This window comes from Hirundo rustica, chromosome 2 (assembly GCF_015227805.2).
Source record: "Hirundo rustica isolate bHirRus1 chromosome 2, bHirRus1.pri.v3, whole genome shotgun sequence".
NCBI lineage: Eukaryota > Metazoa > Chordata > Aves > Passeriformes > Hirundinidae > Hirundo > Hirundo rustica.
The window spans coordinates 90555800-90566004 of NC_053451.1; positions in this window are offsets into that span (position 1 = coordinate 90555800).

Below are 10205 nucleotides of genomic sequence, written 5' to 3' on the forward strand. Positions count from 1 at the left end.
AGCCACACCTCAGGCTTTGAAGAAGGGTACAGAGGAAATTCAATATAAATCTGAACTGTGCAATTCTCTCTTAGGGCACATGTTGCAAAGAAGGCAGGGAATTAATTCCCCTGCTGATTCTGCCACAAGTGGGATTTAAGGTGAGCCAAGAAACTTCATCTGATGCTCCGTATTTTATTGTGTGTCAGGCAAGCCCGGAAATTTTCTTCATGAGGGCTGTGCGTGCTCTTGACTGATGAAAGATTTCACCCGCTTTAGCAGTGGGAGGTTGTTTAATTAAAGGGAATAAGTAGCATGTACTATATCAAACACTTTAATTCTGAAAACCTGGAAATGAGAATTAATAGATTCATGCAGAAGTGTGCTTACAGGGGATTAATGACTGTTGTTAAGCTGGTGATTATTCATTTCCATTTTGAATACATTGGTCTGAGAATATCTTGGGATCCAAAAAATTTAAAAATGGAGATGTGGGTCTTGGGGGTGGGAACTCTGGGGCTGAAATGGGTTTCCCTTCAGTGCTGCGGCATTAAAATGCATTGGCTGATGCTTCAAGTAACTGTGACTGTCATTTCCACCCTGCATGTGGCCTTGAGACTTTCTGCTCAGTTTTTATGCATTCCAATATGCTGAGGGTAAGCTTTAAAGAGAGAAGTGAAAATAAAGGTATAAAATAAAATAAAATAAAAGCCTGATTTCATGCCACTGGTTGAGGGGAACCACTGTGAAGGTTTGTATGATATTCACATGGGCTTTAGCGTCTTGCTGCTATCACTGACATCCACAGTCCTCCAACAGTCTCTGAGACTTGAGTCAGACATATTTTACTGGATTATCAGTGCAACCTGTTTTCTCCCACCTTGCTTCATCCAGAATTAAAGAAACTGCTTCATAGTTCCAGGTCAGGGATTTAAAACAAATGGGCAGTATTAAGAGTAAACCCTTTTGCAAAAGGTGCCCTGTGAAATAGTATTTGAAGAAAAACTGATCATGGGGAAGAACAAGAGAAAGCTGAAGTACACAAGTGTGAGTTTTTCATGCAGCAAGCATGGGGTGGAGGGTGGGCAAGAAAGATCAGGCTGGGGAATCAGCCTCCACTGATATTCACACAGAAAGGGAAGAGCATTAAATCATGTCTGTTGATTGGCACTGATACAAAAGTAATGCTTTTCTTCTAAGCACAGCTCTGCTGTCACAGCTCTTGGGTTACTGATGTGTGCGCCCAACAAAAGACATTACCTTAATACAGAGCTGTGAGCTGCAGGCATAACTGAGGCTGTGGCATATTCTCAAGCATGGTTACAAGCAGACAGTTTTTTTCTATTGCATTTTTACATCTGTATTTTTCTCTCCTGAATGCTTCTGCTGATAGCCAAACTTTCTCAATTGTTATTGCTCACATTAAGTGGTAGGGGGAGGGAAGAGTAAAAACAGGAATGCTTATATGTCTCTCACTGTTGCAAAATCATTACTGGCAACAAGTGACATCAACACAGGGGTTTAGAGAAGCACAGAAATAGTACATGAGGGGTTAAATAGACAATGTAAGTAGCTGTGAATCATCATCTTCCCTTTCTCAAATAAAATGCTCTCATCCACTAACTCATCTATCTCAGTCCTCATTAAAATTAGTGGGAGCCTTTCCATTAACTTAAAAGGATATTGGATCAACCCCAGATCCTCCATGCTGGGTGTAACGGGCACAGTTTTTAAGCTCAGAGGTGAGCAGAAGGAATTTTATGACTGAAGAGTCAGTGTGAAATTTCAGCCCACTTGAATCCACTGGTGAAACTCCCATTAAGTCCATTAGTGCTGGGATTTTGCCACTAGACTCAGCATGGAGTGAAATCAATGTGGCAAGAGATGGCAGAATGTTTAACAGAGATGCTAGCTGTGTTTTATCCATGGCTGGAGTGCTGAAGTGTAAACTGTTTTCTCTGTTAAAGTTTCATGCTGCCATTTCAGTGGCAACAGGAGAATTGAGCCTGACTGCAGCTGCCTGTCTCATAAGGAGAGAAATTCCGGCATGGCATCTGGCATGGGCTTTCCTTCAAAAATGCTCCCTTGGGAGATTTCCAGTTTATCCAGAAGTTGCTGTATCTAATATGCAGCAGATAACTGGAATACAGTACACTTCCATCCAGCAGCAGAGACCATGCCCATAATCCCTTCGCAGGTAGAAGAAAGTATAAAGCTAGAGTTCAGATAAAAACAGGGAATTTGGAAGAAAAGAAGCTTCTTAGAAAGTAATGAGCTGTACCCATCCAGCTGTGCTATCTGCAGGGAAATTATATATTTTTGAATTGGGAAGAGATGTGTGTGTGCAAGAAGGAGGACAAAATGGTTGAAAACACATGAGAATAGATAGGATTTTTACCACACTCTCCTTGAATCTGAAGAGAAAGATATCCATTATAATAATTGCAGTGTAAGCCCCAGAAATATGCTGCAGTGTGAGGCCAGATCCATCCCTGGAGGCCTTGCAGGCAGAGTTGAATATAAAAAGTCAGAGGAGTTCAGGGATAGGTCACTACAATGATTTCAGTTTTTAAGCAGCTAGTACAGGGTTTTCTAGAAAGGGCTGGAAATCTTATTTCCCTTAGGCAGTTGTAGTTGAACTTCAAAACCCAAAGGCTCTTAAAACACCGGTTGCTTTCTGAAATGATGGTGGTTATCAGTATCTAATTCTAGCCTGTTTCCCGACCTGGGGCTGCCTTTGAACTATCACTCTTGAGAACTGCTCTGTGCTCCTCTCTGCCCTAGCCTACTCCCTGAGTAGGCTCTGAATGAAAGGGTTTGTTGTAGCCATGTGCTTCGCCTTTTGCTTCTACATGCTGTTGACTGGTATTAGCAGTACCTTCTTCAAAAGAGATGAGGGTGATAACAAGGTGGTGCTTAATTGAGGTCCCCGAAAGGACCTCACTGGCTTTAGGCTCTGTCTGCAGCCACCAAAGATCTGTCCTTGGGGAGAGCATGTAGATACTGCATTGTAGTGCCTGCGTTCAGATGTGCTGCCTGTAGGTCTGACTCCTCCTGGGGTTAAATGGTTCCTTCTTCCAAGTACTATCTTACTGGTAAGACCAGCATGTCATTAATGTAGTGAATCGTTAAATGGGGAACATTTTTCCTGTCTACTTTTCTGTGTGATAATGTTAAATGTGGTCCCCCGTTCCTGCCTCCAACACCCACCCTCCACACCCCCCCATCCATTTCTCTTTCTGGAGCATTCAGAGTGCATTACTTCATCTGCTTGATTATCTTGAGCCTTGGGAATGCTGGCTTTGTCTCTGAAACCACCAGAATGTGCTGAGCAAACACCGCTCCCAGTCAGGCTGCATCAGGGCTGGCAGTTAAAGCCTCCCATGCAAGAAAACTTGCTAGGAGCTGCTTTTCGATGAGATCATCTTTAATGATAGGGGGTTGTCTTATTTTGGTGGACTGGATTGTACATGAGGGCAGTACCAGGGCCAAATAAAAGAGCTGTTGTTTCTGAATGTTTTTGCAGCTTTCTAGGATTGCATTTTTGCACAAAAGTGGGCATTCATTCTTAGTTACGTTGCAGTTTCATCTTTCATACTGACAATGTGGTTTCTGTCATTGGCAGCAGTGCCAGTAAAATCTACAATGGATTTTTTAAATGTAATTGGGAAGGGAGTGTCTTTTCTCCAAGAGTTGTATCTCTGACAATGCAAACTTCTTAAGAACTGTGCTATTCACTCCAGTCTGGCTATAGAGCATTGTTGTTCTTGTGCATCAATCTGCGGGAGCAGGCTGAAGCAATGGAAAGGGAAGGATTGCTAGAGGTACTAAATGTGAGCCATTTCATGGGAACTCCTGTGATTGGAGTGCAGGCGTTCTCTGTGCAGCATCTCCAACTTGTTGAGGGGTGTCTTTGCTGCCGCAGATGTTCTGATGCGTAGAACAGGAAACTAAGATGGGTTAGATATTACTGGGATACAAGGAAGAATATTATGTTTCCATGTTAGCTGATAATATCTAAGCTATGCAAATGAAGTGTTTTATGGTCTGCAGATATCTCCTGCTGCCCTCCATGAGGAAGATAAGTTTTAGAGCTTGCTCAGAACTCAGCCTGCGACATTACATTGTCAGAAGCGATCCAAAGGAGGGGAGGTAGTGTGTGAAAAAAGTGGACAATGTGAGTTGCATATCCCGACCCCCCCAGTCTGTCATGGCATGTCTTGACATCTTGAATTTTCTCCTTGAATATTCAAAAAATGTGGGCCTGACTGTTTTTACGCAGCAGAGGCAAATCATGCAGATGGTAATTACAACCACTGTTCAAATCTTAGTCAAGCATGTGCTTATTAGTGTGAACAGTGTCAAGGTCCCAGCTTTCTCCCTGTCAGGCAGTACAACCCCCGCAGCTTTATGAGCTGCCAGTGCATGTGAGGACATTTGCTGTTTTCTGTCACTGTTCTTGCATGTATATGAAATTGAGTGGTACCCTGGTGTTTACAGTGGTTCCTTCCAGCACAGCTTTTTGGGGGAAATAAATCGTGCCAGTCAAATTAGGAAGTGATCCAATATCTTGCTCATAACCCAAAATAAGTAAAACAAAGCTTGTATTTTATTCTGGTTTAGAAGAGGTTTAACTCTTTGGCATGAGGCCCTCTGTATTCTCTTCTAGCCCATCACACAAACATCAAAGAAATTGTTACAGCTTGGCCAGAAATATAGCTTGGCCAGAAATGCTTAAAGATGTTTTAGAACAGAGCTTATTTTCACTGAGCTGAGAAGATAAGCAGAGCTGAAACCAGCTTTCAGGAGCACCACCAGCAAGGTGGAAGCTTTGAATGTCCAGCCAAGAAATTGGCTCAACTTTGATTGTCTCTATTAAGCTTAGTGCTCAAGACAGCGTTAATACACAGTTTTGCATGGCCTAACAAGGAGAAGATGTAGCTTTATCACAGATGATAAAGTCTTTTCCATTGAGATAGAAGCTAGAAAAGGTTAACGTGGACAACTGCTGACTCTGAACATTTTAGAATTCTTAAATCCAACAAATTCATATCCATGAAATTTTAAACACCTGGAGGTAAGAGATCTGTTGATCTCTGTATGTTGATTTTTAGTCAGTGAGTGGAAAAATGTGTACTGTTAACAGGTTATGATAATTGGGTGCTGGTCTAAGACCTAAGTATAGGTCTATCATCTTGACATTGATCCAAAGCAAAACAATGGAAATACTGGATTTAGAGTCCTTTATTAACAAATAAAGGGAACAGTACTTGTTAGCATCTCTCTACCTGAGCTTAAAGAAAATGGATCTTGTCAAATCAGCCTCATGTATTTTACTTTAGCAAGATTACAAGCTTGCCTGATAAAATTTGCAGGAGTCGCCCATGTGGGTCTTCACATCTTGACCCAGAGAGAAAATTAACAATGTCCAACAGAAAGTGGTTTTGATGCTGATGGATCTCCAGGTGGAGATGGATGGAGGGAATCATCTCTGAGCTGTTGGTGTATATAGTAGGGTTCCTCAGGGGTCATTTCCTGGCTTTTTACTATTCAACTCTTGTGTCAGTAGCTTGCTAGAAAACATGAAATGATTGCTGCTACTGTTTGTAGATGTGCATGCAGGCTGGACACAATTGAGGGAATAATTAAGTCAGCTCACTGTGAGAGCCACCCACATGATTTGATTAGCTGTGAGAACGTAAGAAACACTCATATATTATTTGCCTGGTACATGGTCTTCTATTTAAACTCAGGACAGCAGGTTTTGAAGGGGCCTGAAGCTTAGGTCCAGCAGAGCAGTGACCAAGAGGCCCTGGAAGATGGAAAAGGGAGTATAATTCCCAATACTCTGCCAGGTTGTGGAGTTTGATAAGGCACCATTGTGGATGTGGAAGGAAACATTAGAAAACTAAACTCAGTATTGGTAAAAAGGAAGTGGGTTATTTACAAAGTCACTGTACGTTGGATAAAATCCACTTTTGTGCAGAGGGCTAGCACAGATGATATCAGGGCTTGGAATGAGATTTTCATCTTGGTCTGCCATTCAGTGCAGAGGTGGAGTTTCACCTAAGTATGTTATTGTTCTACATCAGGATTAAAATCCCTTATTTACTATTTTCTGGCAAACATTTAAGTAAATGTTGCATTAAGTAGACATTTATTTTTAATAATGTTGACATTTATCTTGCTTTTCTCCTGACATTTTTAGCATCTTAACAGATACCTGCATAGCTATTTCTGTTCTAAAATTTGCAGTACTTAATTGATTTTCTGCATATCTGTGGGAGCAGCTATCAGCAAAGAGAAAGGGAGGCACTGTTGTTTCACATCCTTTGATTAAAGGTAAATTGAAATAATTAAAGGTGTGGTATTTAACACAGAGGTTTTAGGGCTGAAAAACAACATCCTGATACCTGCTGAGAAACACCTTATTCCACAAATAATTTCTGTTCTAGTAACTCCTGCCATGGCTAAGGCTAGCATTGGAATGTGGCCTACAGTAATTACTGTTTTGAGACAAAGGGGACAGTTTCCATTCAGCCAGAAATAAATCACTTTGATTGCTTTTCTCCTATGGCAGAGCACAGTATGTATAATTTAAGATGTACAGCGCAGCAGCAGAGACTTTTAGAACTGGATCATCCCACTGGTCAGCAGTAAGAAAGCTGATGCAAGTGATGGGTGAGCAGATAAACACTAACAGTTTTGGGAGCAGGCGAGTGCCAAGGATGCTACACATACAGCTAAGAGCACTGCATGTGTTTCGGTCTCTGATTGTCTGGAGGTGAGACCCAGCTTGCCCACATGTGGCTAAGCTGCAGGAATGTCTCAGGATTGCTCTTGGGGGTTTGTCTGAGTGCTGAGTGCAGCTGCAGTCATGTCAAGAAAACCAGTCCATCGTGTCAAGTGCTAATAACAGGAGTTAAGTAGTTCTGTAAACACATTTTATGAACAAGTATAATCAGTTTGGTGTCTCTTAACAGGCTGGTATGTGATGACTCTGGAGAGCCTTGGAACAGCTTTAGGAAGGGGAGGCAAGGCAGAGCATCATACCCTCTGACAGGGTATTTGCTGAAAGTGTGGGTCTTTCTTGTAGCTGTGAGTGGGGCTGCTCCATGCACAGCTGGGGGCTGACCTCACAAACGCAGGGTTGTTTATTGTTGTAGTTAACCAGCCACCTGGGAAAGGGTACTCAAAACAGTTCTTTTTTATTACTTGGTGAGCACTCAGAACAACTGTAACTACTGTAACTACTGAAGAAGTTGCTGATGGGCTTGTATTCATTTCCTTTTGCTAGTTGTATTTTCTTTCTTTATTCTGGGTTTTGTAAATGCCAGATGTTTTTGGAATACCAGGATCTTCATCCCTCTCTTCCATGGCTCCTTCTCCTGTCCAGGCTGTGAAATCAGCTTCAGTCTCTCTATGTCTCATCCTGCTGTGAAGTCATTGAACTTTTAAGCAGTTCTGTAGTTAAACAGCCCCTTCTCACGGTGCCACGAAAGCACATCTTGCTCTACATGTCCCCAGTTTCTGTACTGGAGGCACAGCAAGAACTGGAGGAACCGCCTCTGCCAGCAACCACCCACCTCTTCCAGGGCTTTCCACCTGAGCAGGCAGCTCTTGGTTCTTGGTGTCATCCCTGCTCTGGCTGAATGAACATCAAAGTTCCATGTCAGAGCATCTGGCAAAGTCAGTGCACCTGGGCTTCATAACATGCTTTGTCTTCTGGCTCAGCTGAAAGGCTGACACAGAAATTTTAGTAGAACATGTTGAGTAGGCACCCACTACCTGCTACAGACAAAATCACTTCATTGTCTTGCATGTGTTCATCTGAAAAAGCAAATATATGTAGTTTGCATGTCTAATGCAACTAGAGGAGACAGAAGAATATCAGAGAAGAGGTTGTTGTATTTAATTTCTTGTCATTCTACTTTTGCGTAAAATCAGCATTGTGACTGAGGCATTCTTATTATAAGTTTGCAGATACCTGTTTGTAGTGGGAGGCATTGCCATGTGGCATTCTTACATCCCCTTTTTGTTTTTTCTTTATGAAATCTTGTGTTGTCAGTTCTGAGTAAATTAAAGGGGTTGGATTGGTAGTTCCAGATGTAGATGCTGTCTGTTCATAATTCAGGTCCTGCACAGTAACAGAATTAAACTGCCAGTTTAGGTGTGCTTGAGCACCTCTGATTTGATCTGAAGAAACTTCCATGACAGCAGAGAAAGTTAGCAATTTTGTTTTCAGCACAAGCATGAACTTTCATGATGCAGAAGTTATGCAGCTGACTGAAGTAAACTGACTTGGTGGCATTGCTGCTCTTCCATCCATGTCACTACTTACTGATTATAAAACCCTGCTTCTTTACTCCTGTTGATAGCAGGTTTCTTACTTTCTGCATCTGCTGGGCTTAGTAACATGTTTGCTGAGAAAATGTCCTGTTGTCTAATCTTGAGCCTGGTGTTTTTTCCTACATTTTCTTTTAAATTACATTAAAAAGAAAAAAAGCAGGTGGGGGAGAACTTGGATCCTAATAATGTTATTTAAGCAATAAGTTCAACTTGGAGGCTAAACCAGATCTTTTGCTTTTGATCACTCTGTGGGTGGTATAGCTTCTGTGCAAGCACAAGGTGCCCTTTCTACATTTGTAATTCAAAATAATTTCCAGCAATATGAGTGCAGATGGAACCAATCATTGGTGCTTATTTCTAGGCTCTTTCTAGCTTCTCATGGAGAAAAAAAATAAATTCTTTCTGATGCTCTTTTGAAGCTGAACATGATGCAAAAATCAGGCAGTTCTTTCATCTTCCTCTCTCCTGATGCTTACAATCTTCTCTGTTGAAACTGTAATGGTTTTAGTTAAAACCAGGTGGAAACACCAATTAATGTAGTGGCTTCGCGTTCACTAAATTCTGTTTGCAAATTTAGTGTAGTGGTCTTAGTGCTTACTTTATTTTTGTGGGAGAGGATCAGGAGAAACAAAGCAGGCTCAAGCTTAAAAATAAACAAATAGTTTTTTTAACACACACTAAAAGAATGGAAAAGTTGAAAAATAAAAAACACCAAAAAACCCCCATGAAACTTCAAAACACTCTTCCCTCCCCTTAACAAATTGTTAACTTTCCAAAAAACAACATAGAGAGACACAACCTGTGATTTTCAGTCAGCTTCACATTTAAACATAATCTTTTATCACTTTGGGAGAGGAGTCTCTCTAGAGTCCTATGGAGATATTTGCCATAAAACAAAATTGATCTTGTGGCTCTCAATGTCACAAATCTCCAGCTGCCTGGAGTTTTTTGCAGATTGTGCAGTTCCACCCATTAGGAGCCTTTCCCTTGGCTACTCATGGGCCTCTCAGTGTATCTGGGGTACTCTTTAAGAATGCTTCCTCTAGTACAAAACAAGGATTCTCTTCTTCTATCTCTAAAATCATCTCTATCTCAAAAGAGACCAGGGACCTTTTTCCCTGGGAGCCAAGGGCTTCAAATCACTTGTTCTCTAAAATCACCTTTGTCTCAAAGGCTGAGACCTTTTACCCCAGGAGCGAGGGGCTTTGAGATTCCCACTTAAATCTCAATCATATCAGTCCCCAATTTTGATTAGAACCAGCATTCCCCCAAACAACATTAAGATGTTACAAGCAACTGTCCATTTCTCCATAGTTTACACCAGAGAAGTCTGGTTAAAAATGTCCACTTCCTCAATCCCTCCTTCCAATAATCTTTATCAATTCTTTCAGTCTTGCCCCACTGACTTAATGTGGTGCCTTTTTTACATCCACTCTCTTTCTCTTCTCTCTCAGGGAAGGGTTAGGCCTTGGAAGCTTCATTTTGCCAGGAAAGTGTTAAATCTGCCCAGAGTCTTTGTCTCTCTTCCTGCAGCTCATGGTGTTAGATGTTCACGGTGGAATTGGTGAGGGGAGAGGGGAAGAACTCACGCCAAGAGATCAGAGCACCCGGGCAGTCCAGAATCAAAAAAACCCAAAGACCAGGCAGGATCATAAATGCTTTTTTTGCCCACCCCTCAGTTTAAATCGGGGCGGGCCCCGGCCCAGCCAGGCCCATAGCTGCTATCAGAGCCTGCCCGGCCCCGTGCGGGCAGCAGAGGGCCCGAGGCACAGCCCGGCCAGGGCCGCTCCTCTGGGCCCGGCTCAGCCCAGCCCCGGCCGACCCCTGGCTGCTGTACAATGTTACCTTTCTCTCTGGCCAAAAGGAAAAAGGCTGAC